At 41.2% G+C, this 9,777-nt stretch overlaps 3 non-coding genes across 3 annotated transcripts; 1 reads left to right on the top strand and 2 right to left on the bottom strand.

Annotated features, from left to right (window-relative positions):
• Nucleotides 1-236: 236 nt before the first annotated feature.
• On the bottom strand, nucleotides 237-308 carry trnat-ugu (transfer RNA threonine (anticodon UGU)). The gene has a single exon. It is a non-coding gene; the product is annotated as a tRNA-Thr (tRNA).
• Nucleotides 309-2,778: 2,470 nt separating this feature from the next.
• On the bottom strand, nucleotides 2,779-2,851 carry trnak-uuu (transfer RNA lysine (anticodon UUU)). The gene has a single exon. It is a non-coding gene; the product is annotated as a tRNA-Lys (tRNA).
• A 1,553-nt stretch (nucleotides 2,852-4,404) lies between these two features.
• trnaa-cgc (transfer RNA alanine (anticodon CGC)) lies at nucleotides 4,405-4,476 on the top strand. Its single transcript has one exon. It is a non-coding gene; the product is annotated as a tRNA-Ala (tRNA).
• Nucleotides 4,477-9,777: the final 5,301 nt, after the last annotated feature.

The following is a 9,777-nucleotide window of genomic DNA, read 5'->3' on the forward strand; positions in this document are numbered from 1 at the left end:
GTTTGTGATCAGACCATGGAGTGGGGGGTTGTACCAAGCACACGTTCCTTCCCAATGCTGAGGCGATCATTCGGAAGATGGGTGTGAAGAGAGATAAGCTTTGTCGACTAAAAAACAAGGCAGGATATGCAAGAATACTAATCACTGGCGACAGTTATGCTCTCTTACTATTGAGATCCCTACATTGCGAGTTTTTTAAGACTTTGAAACTAAAGGAAAGCGGTGACAAATGAAACAGGCACAGGTGGGGTTTGAACCCACGCTCTTCGGTTTACAAGACCGACGCCTTACCACTTGGCCACCGCGCCTTCGCCTAAGCATGGGAATAAGGTTGTTCAAATTATTTTTTTCTGAATCCGGTTTACATCGCCAGATGTAAACCGGAGGCAGCAACAACAATAAAAAGGATACTTGTCCTTTAACTCGGACGTGATGTTCTGCAGACATGTGCACAATGTCCTGTTTTCTTGCAGTGTAGACATTTTGCTGTTCACGCTCCGCATTCATCTGCTTTGTGCGTTATAAGTCCGCACCTGTAACATGTAATGTCAGCCGTCCCCTGTTCTTCTATATCTCTAGCATGACTGCGTCCTGCTGCTCGGCTTTTGCTTGTAAAGTTTGAGCGAGCGCCCCGTTCAGTGTCACTTTGTCACTGTGGTCAGAAAGCATTCTTGATTCTGCTTGAGCTGCTTCATGAATTCTAGCGACTGTAAGAGCTCTTTTTAAAGTCAGCCCTTCCTCCTGCAGCAATTTATAGTCTCTTATGTGCACATTTTTCCACAAGTTGATCTCTTAACATGTCAGTTTCCAATACTCCAAAGTCACAAGATTTAGCCAGTTCTCTTAGTGCAGTCACAAAAGCATCAACAGATTCGTCCTGAGACTAAGTTCTCTGCCTAACTTTTATGCCACGGTGTAAAGGAAGCGTCTAAGGCAGCTACAGTCTTTTTCTCCAGGGCAAAAATCCGCTGCACGGAAGCCCCGATACAGTGCAGTAATGTAGCACGTCTCACGGCATCCTGAGCTTCTGTAGATCCACCGGCTATTTAAAAAACATCTGTACGACTCCATCCATATCTTGTATTCCGTATACAAATCCGGAGCTCCGAGGTTCAGTAGAAGCGGTGGAAAAAGACGGGCATAAGCAAAGCTTCTCGGCGCGGCTGCCATATCTTCCAATGGGCAAGCTAAACGAAAAGTCCGAAAATTCAGAAGTTCGTTTCTACCAGCAAGAGAACTAAAATCTGCAGTGTTCTGCTCGCTTTGAGTCCGTTAACCACTCATCTCTCGTCGCCATAAATGTTGTGTATCTAAATGTAGAGACGTTTTTATATTATTTTAACTATTTTATTAACTACACAGATCACGCCCTTACACCATATATACCTGCCTTCTACTCTCTCGATCTGTTGTCTCGCGATGTCTACTCACTATACTACATTTAGCATGACTTCTTGTTGCAGTTGAGCTCAAAGCTGGAGATGATCTCCATATTCTACCGCACTAACTAGTCCGAAACGTAGTACACAGTACACACTTTTTAAGTGAAGTCAGGTTGTTAAAAAATTTAAACCAGCGCCTTGTCACAGAAACGTACCCCAGTCTCCCGCGCAACAAGCGGGGGTACTCAGCACTATACTAACGAGGAGCGCTTGTCTGCAGCTGAGCGTCAGCTCTGTTTACTGTCAGCAGTCATTTCCTCATTTCAAAAGACTTTTTCACCTGCTCTCAGCTTTTAAAGACAGTCTCAGCTCTTGATAAAGAAAAGCCATGCGTGGGAGACTCCCTCTCTGAAGAAGTTTGCCGTCACCCTGCGAGGGAGAAGAGCCATCAATCACCGAGGCAACCACTGAGACAGTTAACATTAAACACGTGAAATGCGAGATGTTGTGATTTTTTTTCCCGCTTAAGGCTTCTATCGTTTCTACTCTAACGAGAAAGACCTCTTTATTAGAAGTGAGATTTTAACAAACGTCTCCAGGGTTAACTGCGACCTGAACGCAACACCTAAGACCACCAGCCATCTTGCCTGTGGTACTTACAATGAAGTATATATTTTATTTCTTTCTACTCGTTGATAAGAAAAAAAAGTGAAATCATGTAATTAGGGATACGCTTTTTTTTTCATGGGGAAAACTAGCCCGAGCAAATGTAAAGTTTAGAGCAGCGCTCAATAAAAATGATCAGAACCCGAAAGCGCTTCTTATGCGGATCAGTATATTCCGATACCCCTGGTTCTGCAGAAGAAATAAGAAAGGCCAAACTCAAAGCACTGTGTTGCCATTACGGGTACTCTGTCTGCTGCTGCTTTAAGATCTACTCACACCGTGTTGCCATTAAGGCTACCTAGTTAAAAAAACGTATCGTCACCTTTTTGAACATGATTATTAGACACCCATTAAATCTCAACCGAGGTTTCTTGAGAGATCGTTCAGCGAGCGAGTAATAAAAAAACTACTTCGCTTCCATCCTCTGCTGTCACTGTAAACTCGGACGTGATGATGTGCAGTGTGCCTTTCCTCTTGTCGTATTCAAGAGGTCTCACTGTGTGAGCTCCTCACTGCGTGTTCTGTACTCTACTGTGATTTAATTTAGATGATTACGTGGAGTAGAGTGACAAGATCTACTTGAACATTTTCGGTTTGTGAAATGAAACACTAAATACACTACTGTAAATACAAGTAATGGACATTTAAAATAACCACAGTAAAGCTAGAAGAGTGAAAGATAAAAGACTATTTAGAATGACATTCACAATAGAATTAAAAACGGCACAGCCGCCCGAACAGGGACTTGAACCCTGGGCCCTCAGATTAAAAGTCTGATGCTCTACCGACTGAGCTATCCGGGCTCTGAAAGAAAGCCAACACTGGCGGGATCCTCGCAAGTCACGTGTCTCTTGTTCCGAAGAGCAGTCATACCTGACCCGTCTGGAATGACCACTGACAGACTTTATCCAGAAGCGACGGCACCACTCCCAGTAGAATGAGTGAGAAATACAGCATGACATGGGTAGTTAAGGGGCTCCCACAATCCATCTTTCCTCACATTACTGATTTTTTTCAATAGCATTTTGACCTTTTTTCACATTCAGATTTTTTTCACATTTAATAAAATCTTTTAATCAACAACATTAAAAAGAAAACAAGTGGAACATTTTTTGGAACAATAATTAAAAAAAAATATTTCAATGCCTTGGTTGTATACGTGTGCACACCCTTTATAAAGGGAGTTGCAACAGTGCTGAAATGTAAAGAGCATTTCTGTAGAGAAAACAGCATTTTGTCTGCCTCGATGTTAAGCTTAGGGAGCCTGTCTTTTAGAAATTCTATTTCTTAACACCTTGCACAGCCTCCCGGCAGACTAACGAATATTTTTTTGGAGAAATTGGCTCACACACCGGAAGACACTAACGTTTATTTACGTTAGAGTATGTAAAACTCAGGCTTTAACAGATGTTCATGATGTTTCACACGGGGTGTTACCTGTTGTAGTGTTTCAAAAGATGTGTTAGCGGACCACAAATTATCTTGAAAAGATTTGGGTTTGTACTGGCTGGGATTCAAACCCGACTCAATTATTTGGAAGGCGCCTGTACCACCAACGCACTTCCGAGAAGCACCTGCAAATTATCACAATCCTCTCTCTCACCTACAAAGTTATGGAGACACAGACGTCCAATGAAAACTAATTTTATTCACTCAAGGCTCCACTCTTTTGTTGTGATGTCATTTTAATTAATATTAGCTTTGATAAGGTGTCGTTTTTGCCTCTTAAAGTTAAAGTCTGCTCCTTTCTTCCTGGTATAGAAATAACATGTTCCATCTTTGTTTAAAAACACCACTAAAAGTAAATTATTCAGCTCTAACGCCTGTGTGCATTGACAAGACATCTCAAAAGGACTTATCAAATAAGAACACGATCCTTCCTGTTACCATTCCTGTGGTTGGGGCGTTGTTTCACCCTTTTATTTTCTTCTACAATATTTGCAGACAGGGCTTTATCACTCGAGTTGTACAGAACAAGTGTGCATCGGTCCATGAAAATAATCAGTAGTGCTGTTTTTCTATGCATAGTTTAATCAAGAGCACTTAAAAGATGCAAAAAGCTTTCAAATAAAACAGAATTGAAAGACAGTCGAGTAATGAGGTAGAAAAAAAGCACTCCCCCGTCTGGGAATTAACCACCGTCGCACGTGTGACTGGATACAAAAATCATGGATTAATTTGTGCCCAGTCTCTTGAAGCTTCAATGCGATTATTTTTCCTTCCTTATTTCTTCATTCCAATGCATTTACTCTGTAGTAGAGGAAACGCGAAAGTGGGAAACTGCAGGCATTCTTCGTGAGTGGTGGATTGTGATCAGTGAGCATCTGGACAAGTCTGTTCCATTACCTTTCGCATCGGGGATGTAGCTCAGTGGTAGAGCGCATGCTTCGCATGTATGAGGTCCCTGGTTCAATCCCTGGCATCTCCAGGTGCTTTATATTGCAGTACTCACATCGTAATCTTCTGTTGAGTAAGAACTCTTTACTCGTGTTCAGAGAGAGCCAGGTTTACACAATTAAATGCAGGCACACTCGACGTGCTGCAGAGTTGTGCTGCTGTTACTGCTACATTACTGCACTGTATCGGGGCTCCCATGCAGCAGATTTTCGCCAACCTCCCTGGAGAAAAAGGTACATATGAATAGACTGTAGCTGCCTTAAATGCTTACTTTACACCGCGGAGAAATGTGGTTTTGGAACGGCATAAATTTAGGCAGAGAAGTCTCAGGACGAATCTGTTGATGCTTTTGTGACTGCACTAAGAGGACTGGCTAAATCGTGTGACTTTGGAGTATTGGAAACTGACATGTTAAGAGATCAACTTGTGGAAAAATGTGCACATAAGAGACTATAAAGTGCTGCAGGATGAAGGCTGACTTTAGAAAGAGCTCTTACAGTCGCTAGAATTCATGAAGCAGCTCAAGCAGAATCAAGAATGCTTTCTGACCACAGTGACAAAGTGACACTGAACGGGGCGCTCGCTCAAACTTTACAAACAAAAGCCGACCAGCAGGACGCAGTCATGCTAGAGATATAGAAGAACAGGGGACGGCTGACATTACATGTTACAGGTGCGGACTAATAACACACAAAGCAGATGAATGCGGAGCGCAAACAGCAAAATGTCTACACTGTAAGAAAACAGGACATTATGCACTAGTGTGTAGAAAGAAAGACGGTTCCCATCAGGAAAATAAATTTAATACAAATAAGGAAGGGACAAAACTGCGAGCAGTTCAAGAACTGTCTTCAGACTCAGATGAATTTGTTAATTCCATTGACCCTGAAGGTGAAGAAACTGTTCGAATAAATGGCCAAGAGATAAAAATGGTGATAGATACAGGAAGTCAAAGAAACTTCATTGGAGTAGAATTTTTAAAGAAAGTGTTTGCACACAGAACTAAACTTCAGCAGACTAAGAAGAAATTTTATGCCTATGCACAAATTAGTCCACTTAAGTGTGTTGGCTACTTCGAGGCACAGCTGAAATGGCAGAAAAATGTAATAAAGGACAAAGTAGTTGAAGGAAATGTAGAAGTGTTGTTGAGAAGAAAAGCATGTTTTGATCTGAAGATTCTGAATGTAGGAGACACTGTCAATGCGGTTGACCAGTCTTCAGAGAGGTTTAAGCGGTTAGCACAGGAATATGAGTCACTCTTTAAAGGTTTAGGACAGATCAAGGGTTACAGTCACAAGGTTACAGTAGATGAGAAAGTTTCACCAGTAGCTCAAAGTCTGAGATGAGTACCCTATCCAATGATAGAAGCTGTTAATCAAGAGTTAGATAAAATGTTGGATGATGGAATTATTGAAGACGTGAATGAAGGTGCAGAATGGATCTCAAATATTCTGATAATACCTAAAAAAGACACGAAGGAAGTGAGACTGTGTGTGGATCTGCAAGAAGTGAATAAAGTAGTTATCAGAGAGAGACATCCATTACCAACGGTTGGCAGCATATTGCAAGCAGTGCAAGGAGCCAAAGTTTTTGCAAAGTTAGATGTTCGAAAAGGGTTCTGGCAAGTTGAGTTGGCCCCGGAATCAAGACACCTGACTACCTTCATCACACACAGGGGTTGTTACCATTTCAGAAAAGTTCCCTTTGGCTTGTCTAGTGCCCCAGAGGCCTATCAGAAGGCTATGGACTCAATGTTGTGTGCAATGCCAGGTGTTGTATGGTACAGTATATGGATGATGTTGTAGTACATGCGGAAAATGAAGAACAACTAGAACAGAGGCTCAGGCAAGTATTCCAAAGATTCCAAGACAGAGGCTTAACTTTAAATAAAGATAAGTGTATATTTGGCCTGAAAGAGATCGAGATACTGGGACATTTGGTCACTGCAGAAGGAATAAAACCAGACCCAAAAAAGGTGACAGCTGTTTGCAGTGCGCCGAGACCTGAGAATGTTGCACTTTTGCGCTCATTCTTAGGAACTTGTGGATTTTTTATGAAATGTATTCCTAATTATGCAGATATATCAGAACCCCTTAGAAAACTAACGAGGAAAGGACAGAAGTGGGAATGGACATCCGAAACTGAGAAAGCCATTGCCGAGTTGAAAAGAGCACTTGTAACTGAACCATGTCTGGCATACTTCAAACTAGATGCGTCAACAGTAGTGATCAGTGACGCGAATCCTGTAGGACTTGGAGCAGTATTGCTACAAAGACAAGAAGATGGACAGAACAAACCAGTGGCATATGCAAGTCGCTCACTAACCCCAACAGAAAGGCATTACTCACAAATAGAGCGTGAAGTCTTGGGTTGTGTTTGGGCAGTGGAACATTTTAAGACATATTTATGGGGAGGCAAGTTCACACTTCAAATGGATCATAAACCCCTCATTTATATGTTCAATCCCAAAAAGGCAACATTGTTACCACCCAAGATACAAAGACTTGGATTGAGATTATGGCTTTATGATTACAAAATTGAACACATAGTAGGGAAAACCAATGTCGCAGACTCATTGTCACGTCTTCCTTTACCAGACACAGAAGACACTGGTTATGTAGACACCTATGTTGATAGAGTGCTTTCAATCAGCACTTATGAACTGCATGCACTGACACTTGAGGAACTTAAACATGCAACAAACGAAGATGACACATTGAAATTGTTGATGTCCATAGTGGAAAAAGGACAATGGCCTAATCCAATTCCAGACGAACTGCAGCCATACCACAGGTGTAGGTTGGAGTTATCTACATATGATGGACTGCTTTTAAGAGGACAGAGGATTGTGTTACCGAAAACAAAAATCAGACAAGCACTGAAAATAGCACATGAGACACATCAGGGTGTAGTTTGTACAAAACAGTACCTGAGAAGCAATTTTTACTGGCCCAACATGGACAGTGATGTTGAAAGACTAATCAGGAATTGTTCCACTTATGTGTTGAATCAGCCATTGCAGGAGGATCAACCTCTCCAACCACTTGAATTACCACCAAGGCCTTGGACAAAATTGGGCATTGCCCTGGTAGGTCCCATTCAGAATGAATACATATTGACTGTCATAGACTATTATACTTCTTAACCTGAGGCGGTTGTTGTATCAGACATATCTTCAGCCACAGTTATTAGAGAGCTGATGAACATCTTTGCACGATTTGGTTATCCACTAGAGGTAGTAACAGATAATGGCAGGCAATTCATAGGACAGTTGTTTGAATCATTTCTGACTAATTGTGGAATTAAACACATCCGTGCATCACCTTACTATCCGAGATGTAATGGCAAAATTGAAAGATTTCACAGATACCTGAAAAGGCCTTAAGAGCAGCTGTGACAGAAGGAAAAAAGAGAGAGAGGAACTACCTAAGATTCTGCTGACTTATAGATCAACACCACACAGGGCATCTGGAGAAACCCCAGCTAATCTTATCTCTGGGCCTGATATCCGGACTAAACTACCAAACGTGGAGAAGAAAGAAGAAGAGTCAAGGGACATTCAAAAGACAAAAGATATCCATAGACATCATGAGGAGTATGCACACAAAATGAAATTATATGCAGACCAGACACGGATCATAACTTCAAGGTCGGTGACGTAGTGTTTGTGGCTGGCCTAGACACCGGTAAATTGGATGCCAAGTTCAAAGACACTCGCTATGTGTTATTGAGAAACACCTCTTGTAACTCTTTTGAGTTAGTGAATGTGGAAGATGGCTCAAAAATAATGAGAAATGTAAAAAATCTTTGACACGCTCCTCCATTGGATCTTGATTTTGACAAAAGATATCCATAGACATCATGAGGAGTATGCACACAAAATGAAATTATATGCAGACCAGACACGGATCATAACTTCAAGGTCGGTGACGTAGTGTTTGTGGCTGGCCTAGACACCAGTAAATTGGATGCCAAGTTCAAAGACGCTCGCTATGTGTTATTGAGAAACACCTCTTGTAACTCTTTTGAGTTAGTGAATGTGGAAGATGGCTCAAAAATAATGAGAAATGTAAAACATCTTTGACACGCTCCTCCATTGGATCTTGATTTTGACAAAAGATATCCATAGACATCATGAGGAGTATGCACACAAAATGAAATTATATGCAGACCAGACACGGATCATAACTTCAAGGTCGGTGACGTAGTGTTTGTGGCTGGCCTAGACACCGGTAAATTGGATGCCAAGTTCAAAGACGCTCGCTATGTGTTATTGAGAAACACCTCTTGTAACTCTTTTGAGTTAGTGAATGTGGAAGATGGCTCAAAAATAATGAGAAATGTAAAACATCTTTGACACGCTCCTCCATTGGATCTTGATTTTGACAAAAGATATCCATAGACATCATGAGGAGTATGCACACAAAATGAAATTATATGCAGACCAGACACGGATCATAACTTCAAGGACGTAGTGTTTGTGGCTGGCCTAGACACCGGTAAATTGGATGCCAAGTTCAAAGACGCTCGCTATGTGTTATTGAGAAACACCTCTTGTAACTCTTTTGAGTTAGTGAATGTGGAAGATGGCTCAAAAATAATGAGAAATGTAAAACATCTTTGACCTGCTCCTCCATTGGATCTTGATTTTGAATCTGCAGAAACAGAAAATGCTGAGAATACAGGACTTTCTGACGTGCAGGAAGTGCCGAGTCCTCAGACAGTGGAGAGTACATCCATAGGAGAGCCAGTAACTTTACCCAGAAGTAACGTAACAACCATTAGTGGCAGGGTTATCAGGAAACCGGCTCATTACAGAGACATTTAAAAATACAGGACTTGCATAGCTCTCCAAATGTTAAATTGCCCTATTTTGTTTGTGTTATCTATGTAGATCTTGCTTAGACTGCTAGAAATGAGGTGATATTTAGAAGTGACTTAAGTAGAAATTGAACTAAAATTTGAGTTGGTACGCATAGAAATTGTTGTAAAAAAGATGAATGTATTGAATAGAAATGAAAGGGTTTATATACATTTTGTTGTAAAAGTTAATAACCATTTACTGTGTATTGATATAAAATTGTTACAATTGTATGGTAAAGTTATAGACTTTAAAAATAACAAAGGAAGGGATGTAGTATAGTGAATAGACATCGCGAGACAACAGAACGAGAGAGTAGAAGGCGGGAACATATGGTGTGAGAGCGTGATTTGTGTAGTTAATAAAATAGTCTAAATCATATAAGGAAGGCTCTTTATTAAGATACACAAGATGCTCAATAAGCTACTGGACACACCCGCCCCTCCTCACACAGACCGTGGAAAAGCCCCC

This window comes from Lepisosteus platostomus, chromosome 5 (genome assembly GCF_059453375.1).
Source record: "Lepisosteus platostomus isolate fLepPlt1 chromosome 5, fLepPlt1.hap1, whole genome shotgun sequence".
Lineage (NCBI taxonomy): Eukaryota > Metazoa > Chordata > Actinopteri > Semionotiformes > Lepisosteidae > Lepisosteus > Lepisosteus platostomus.